Below are 6,706 nucleotides of genomic sequence, written 5' to 3'. Positions count from 1 at the left end.
CCTAAATTATGATATAAGAAAATAACTTTAGGTGAACCACATGAAGATAAAACCTTGAGTAAGATATCTCACCCACGTATACGATCCCTTAACTCATCATCTGAAATCTTGGTTCTTGCATAACCAAAAATGTGAAATTCACTTGGTTGTAGGAAACCCTGCAGCGATCCCAACAAGAATTAGTTCATGAACACAATGGGTTTATTCAAACAATTATGAAAACAAAGAGAACTATAAAATTTACTATTAGTATTCAATCAAAGTGATCACTTAGTTAAGTCTCATTGATTAGTGAACTCAAACCCCTGTTATGTTCCAACATTCATCATACAAGTAGAGAAGGTGATAATTCTCAAGGTTGGGGGAACAACCCCTGGTTTCAAAAATCGAGGTGGAGACAAAAATAATTGGATCAATAAAAAGGGTATCAACTTCGATAATACCAAGGAGATATAAGGTAAAGAAGCATTTACTCTCTCAATGAACTCGAGTCAAGCTAAGCTATTGAATCCATTGACTTTAATCCAAGCATATTCAATAGCCAAACAACATGAAGATTCCATCAATGCAATTGTCCTTACTATGTCAAGAAGACAACCAATTCGTCCTACCCGTTTCTTACCGCCACAACTGCCATCAACTACCTTTGCATTACCAACTCCACCAAGTAAATGGACTAGATCAGTTGTTGCAGTTCCACATGTGAATGCAAACTTACCAACTGGTGTTCGATGGTTAATAAATACTTATGCTCTATTAGGAAAACAATTTTCAATTGTTTTGGAAATTATCAGAATCCTTCCCAGTTTCAATTATTCCTTTCGGACCAATTGTGGTACCATGCATGCCCCCACTCGCAATGAACTCTTCAACTGCCTCTGTGTCACCAGGGTATGGAAATTTTCGACGCTCATACAAGTGGGCCATCTCTTTTTCTTCCTGAAAATGTGAAGAGAAGCATATTTTCAGTCCTTTAGGACAAACTAACACAAATGGTCTATAATGACCACCGTTGGCGAGGATGGGTCCCCATGCAGGAATGAACCTAACTTCATGACTTTATGATAGATACCATCGATTGCTCTGGTAGAATTTTTCATAGGGGATTGTAACATCTATGTCATTTGTGTATTGTATTTGTAGCACATAAATCGTGCAAGGAGGTAATGATTCATTCTAAGAGGAAGATTCACCTTGGGTCTGGGTTTAAGCGTCCACCAACCAAGCGGTGATGTTTCATTCCACAACCAAGCCACACCAAAGAGAGTATATGTGCAGAGTAGAGCCTTTCCTATTTGCTTCCAGAAGTAGTAATCCTCTTTTCCCAGCCCAATTTTTCTGATTACAGATCATAAATTAGAATTTATCTATATTTTCAAGATAAATAAAACACATGTAGTTTCAAACTAAGATTGGAATAGGGATTAGAGAAAATATTTGAAGATGTCACTTAACTATCCTTTAATTATAAATATAATGTGAGTCTGTGCAGACATGGGGGAGGTAGGTGGCGTTAGTGGGTGAAGATAGCTTTTCTTTTTTGTTCCATATGGAGATTTTTCAAATTCAAATCAGGAAGCACTCCCCTTGTAACAAGGTACATGAACCCTTTCTAACTAGGATTTTTTCACATATAATCCAACACATCTTCAATACATCACCAGATTTCAAGAAAGAGACTAAAATTGTACATTTCTTTTTCTTTATGAATTATGTAAGCACTTTTTAAATGTGGATTTTTCATAATTTTTTAGAAGGAAGAGAAAAATACAAGCACTTGCAAGTGAATAAGGGAAGAAAAAAAAACATTGTTATCAATAATATTGTTAAATAAAGAAATCTACGAATCAAACAGGAAGAAAAATACTACAACATAAAATGTTAGCTAGAATTGAATGAAGGAGCATGATTCATGTACCAACCCAACCAACAACAACAACTAGGACAGGAGATACTTATATCTTCAACATCATCCAAAAACTCATCCCAAAAAAATTAAGGTCGGCTAAAACATCATGCTCCCCCATCAAATTATGTCTAAGTCTTGACATATATTAATTCAAGTGTGTTGGTATCTGCACTCACTACCTCAATCAATGTCCCTTTTTGTCTTCCTCTTGCTCGTCCAAAACCTTCAACTTGCATGATCCTTTTAATTTTAGCAGTCATTTGTCTTTGTGGGACATACCAAACCACCCCAATGAATTTTCCTTTAGTTCACCTCCTATTGGGGCTACTACATTAAAACGCATTTATTTATTATATCATCTTTCTTAGCTTTTAAATCATCCATCTCAGCATCCCCAACTCCAATACATGCCTACATTCAATCTATGGTAATGTTTCTCGACTACCCAACATTCAACTCAATGAAGCATAGACAGTCGCTGTCATCTTGTCATGACTATCTAATCGTTTTGGTATAATGATGATGAAGAAAAATATAACAAAAAATATGAAAAGGAAAAGAAAAATTGCCATGGAGTAGCCAAAAACGCTCATGAAGTAGCCAACTGGGCTAGAAATTGCTTAGCATTTAAAGGTTTTGAGGATAAGGGGTGGGTAATTTTTGTTCATATTTCACACTACAAGTACAGGGGAAGGTCCAAATTTTCGTCTTTTACCCTTTCTAGGATGTAAAATTTCCATTACCATCGTCATCATTGTCAATGCCATCATCACCATAACCTAACTGAATCTTTCCTTTGTTATTTTGTTCTTTCTAAATGTTATATCCTCTTTTAAAGAATATGGCTGCTTCTATAAATCAAGTTTTGATTGGATATGGGTCTTGCAAGACATTTACCCTAAAACTTATTCTACCTCATAAACTGCAATATTTATGTCTGTGCTTCCATTTATCCATCAGCAACTAAACAAAGATAACATATGTGAAGATAACTAGATTAAATTTTTGAATCTGAATTACACTATGTAGACTTACTTCAGAAACTTCTGAGATTTCATCAAACTTGCATTCAAAAGCCTGCAATATAACAATTTCTAAGTGAGGAATTTTATCAAACAGTATTTATTAAGATATTAGGAAATAAAGAAAATGACAAGGTTAACGACCTAATAGAGCTTAAAGATTGCATTCAAAAGCCTGCAATATAACAATTTCTAAGTGAGGAATGTTATGCCCATTAGACTATACAAAAATTCTTAACAATTAATGAAGCTTTGCACACATGATCTTCTTGTAATCAAAAGAATATATGATCAAAAATGAAATTTGAAACGATGAGATTTTGAGGAAACCATTCAATTACAAGCAAGAATCCAACACCTAAAAATGAGCCTGAACTAAGGTTTTTGTACTACTTATAACCCTAAACTGCCTAAAAATAATATAAAAAATCAAAAACAAAGAGTACAAATTATTGAAATTGGTTACCAATATTTTATAAGGTGAGATTGAAACCTGGAGAACAACAACGTGAGGGATTGAGGCACAGAATCGAGTAATTTTTTTTCAATTATAAGTCAAAGGTGTTTGAATCATTAAAATGTATTCAATTGAGGTCACTTCTACATGAAATTGAGTAAAAAAATATTGGTATTGTTGTAGATCTAAACGAAGCACGGGAAGGTATAGCAGATCAAAATGTTTTTTTTTTTCCTTTGAAAGAAGCAGATCGAAATGCATTTAAACCATAAAGTATGCTTGTGCCCTAGATTAGACGAATATAGAAATAATAGAACATAGAAATCAGAGACTCAGCAATTTCTCTACAAATCGTCCTAGCAAAACACAATTGAAGAAAAATAGAGCATAAAGATTCAATAAAGCATTTTCCCTATTTTTTCCAATCTGAATTCGAAGAACATGGCTTCAATTTCGAGCGACATTAGCTTTCTCTAGACAAAATTCTTGCTTAATGAAATGACTTCTCATGAGACAGATCGCTCATAGACTGTGTGAGCAGAGACAAATCTTAATCTCGAAAAAAAAATGAAAATTAAAATAAAATGAACAGATTTGAACACTATTTTATAAAGTTAAGATAAAATTCTTCAAATTCAAACAAATTTAAATCAATTATGAACAGATCTATACCTCCAAACGATCTCTTACAATGAGGAATCGCACTCTGAATCTTATCTTGTTGCTCCAGCAACAAATCATCACGTCTACTCTAGGATTCCTTCTGCGAAAGTCGCGATCATTGCGTTAGGGTTTCTGATAAGGTCCCAATAATATCATTTTGGGATCGTAATTTCACCGAGATTACCATCGTATAAATACTAGTTCCCTTAAAATAATAATAAATTTTATTAAATCCCAAATTAATGTGGCTAACAATAGTTTGTTACTAATTTCAGGTGAAAAGGGCACATTCGGAAACCAACAAAAGAAATAACAATTACTGTTACAATATGCGATCAAAAAGAAAGCATCTGACAAAATCTCGAGGATTTTGGGCGCCACGTCACAGCGCCGCGGTCATTTCGAGGAATTTATCCTTGAGATTTTTACAGAAGCTTCTAGAAGCTTCGGTGGTTGTAATTGATTGGGCCATTCGAATCGAATTATCCGCCAAATCACCCCGATTACCCGAATACGAACATTATAAATTTGAGAGTTGATTTCAAAAAAGGGGTCCCCTCTTGGGTCCCTCTTAGGCTCTTCTCTTCTATAATTTTCTTTAGTTTCTTCTTTTAATTCTCTGTAATTTTTTCCTTTGGGTGAGCTTTTGAGAGGAGTGAGAACATCAAGAGTAATCCATTAGCTTTATTGTAACTCTTTTGAGAGATCATCAAGGAAGGAATCAAGTTGAAACACTATTCTACCTTCTCTTCTCCATCTATCATCTTCTTGCTTTTATTATTGTTGCAATATTATCCTTGCGATGATCGGCTAGATCCTCTTTAGAGAGATCAAGGATGCCGGAGCAAGTTCATTCTACTCATGTTATTTTAATTCTATATTTCTGTGTTTAATGTTAAATCTATGAATCTCTTCATGATAAGATCATCTAACTCATGCTTCTAATTCAAGCTTTAATGAGTATTACTTAGATAAGTTCAAGAACACTCATGCTCTGTGATGAATGGAAGCATAAGTCGGATAATCTTGCCTAAATCAGAGATCTTCATGGATACTTTTAGGTTCCAATCAATGGATACATCGAATCATCTTCCGATCCACGAGCAATGACTTGCTACGTGGATTGAGTCATATTTAGAATTAATTAGCATTTTGGATAACTTGCAATGGTAGACTTGAGCTCTCTAAGCCCTTTCTCACTAGTTTCAATTTCTCTTTTCTATTGTTAATTTTCATTTTCTAATTTGTAACAAATCTGTTTTGTTTTTAAAATCAATCTGTTTCTAATTCTGTTTTTGGCCTTTTTATCCGAATGAGATTTTGAATCCAAACTGTCCCTGTGGAACGAATTCGATTTGCCTAAAGTCTTAGTTCACATCTTTATCTCTGCATTTATTTAGTAAGATTGACAACCGATCAGTTTCCATTTCGAAGAAAAAGTAAAAAATATGCAACCATGAGACCAAGTTTTGATTCCGAAACTTGCGTAAAAAATGGAGAAGCAGAACGAGTTTTGATTCCGTAAAAAACTGAGATTAAAGGAGATGATGGACAGGTCGATCGATCGAGAGAACGACTGTGAGAAAGAGATGGAGAGGTTGATCGTTCGAGAGAGATACTGTGAGAGAGAAAGAGATGGAGAGGTCGATCGATGATGACTGAGAGAGAAAGAGACAGAGAAAGGGAGAATTAGAGAGAGATAGAGAAAGAGAGAATTAGAGATCGAGAGACAGTGCGAGTGGGAGTGGGAGTGGGAGTGGGAGTGGGAGTGGGAGTAAGAGTGAGTGAGATTGGAAACGTTGTTCGCAGGCCGCGGATTTTGGGTTTTAAAATTCTACGGGCCAGGCCCAACAAATTTTTTTAATACAAATTTGAGATATTCACGTAGTGTAGACCAAGCTGCACCCCTATATAAAAAAGAGTGCTACTATTGCCACTCAAACTTTTACTTATTGCACTCCCATTAAAATAAAAAAGTAAGAGAGTTGCTATTGGCACCCCACTTTTACTTATTGCACCCCAATTTCTTAAATTGTTTTATCACACCCCAATTAAAGATTAACTACCTTAATTTATTTTCATAAGTAAGAAAACTTTACAAAATTTGTGGTTCACAACCAAACATAATTTGTAACAAATTTCCATTGAGGCTAATCGATTTGATTTGAATTTTAAAATATTAAAGTGAAAGAATTTAAAGTTAGTATGGGAAAAAATTGGTATTTAAATCATGTTACATGAAAATAGGAGGCTAAAATTGATATTTATACAAAAAAAAGGGAAAAATAGAGTGTGTTGTAAAAGGTGAACAGTGATAGAGGCGGACCTTCAAATTTTCTCTTTCCTCTATATTTGAAGGAAAGATTAGTGTTTTTGAGGGGTTTCCTTCATTTTGAAGGATGGTTGGAGCTTGGTTGGATGCCATCACCTCTATATTTATAATTTTGAAGGACGGTTGGAGTTGCACTTAGTTTATCATTTATTGGAGTTATGCTTACATTTTAATGTGTATATTTTTAATTTTAACTTTCTTAGTATTTCCCTTAATGTACCACCACATCCTCTTGTCTGCTATTTTTTTATTTATGAACATGATGGTATTATGCTGTCTTACAAAATTTTCTTTTTAATTTGATTGAATGCATTTGCCACACC

At 34.4% G+C, this 6,706-nt stretch overlaps 1 long non-coding RNA gene across 2 annotated transcripts; it reads right to left on the bottom strand.

Annotated features, from left to right (window-relative positions):
* Window positions 1–517: 517 nt before the first annotated feature.
* Window positions 518–5,767, bottom strand: LOC147381638 (uncharacterized). 2 transcript variants are annotated; one of them, XR_015174450.1, is made up of 5 exons: window positions 5,534–5,767; window positions 4,061–4,151; window positions 1,194–1,338; window positions 719–939; window positions 534–630 (listed from the first exon to the last, which is right to left on the bottom strand). It is a non-coding gene; the product is annotated as an uncharacterized LOC147381638 (long non-coding RNA). The 2 variants fall into 2 exon arrangements; XR_015174449.1 differs by having other exon boundaries at window positions 518–939.
* Window positions 5,768–6,706: the final 939 nt, after the last annotated feature.

This window comes from Akebia trifoliata, unplaced genomic scaffold (assembly GCF_017979445.1).
Source record: "Akebia trifoliata isolate Shusen 1 unplaced genomic scaffold, ASM1797944v1 Contig00317, whole genome shotgun sequence".
NCBI classification, from domain to species: domain Eukaryota; kingdom Viridiplantae; phylum Streptophyta; class Magnoliopsida; order Ranunculales; family Lardizabalaceae; genus Akebia; species Akebia trifoliata.
The sequence above is the reverse complement of the archived record's forward strand: the minus strand, read 5'-3'. Positions and strand labels throughout refer to the sequence as shown.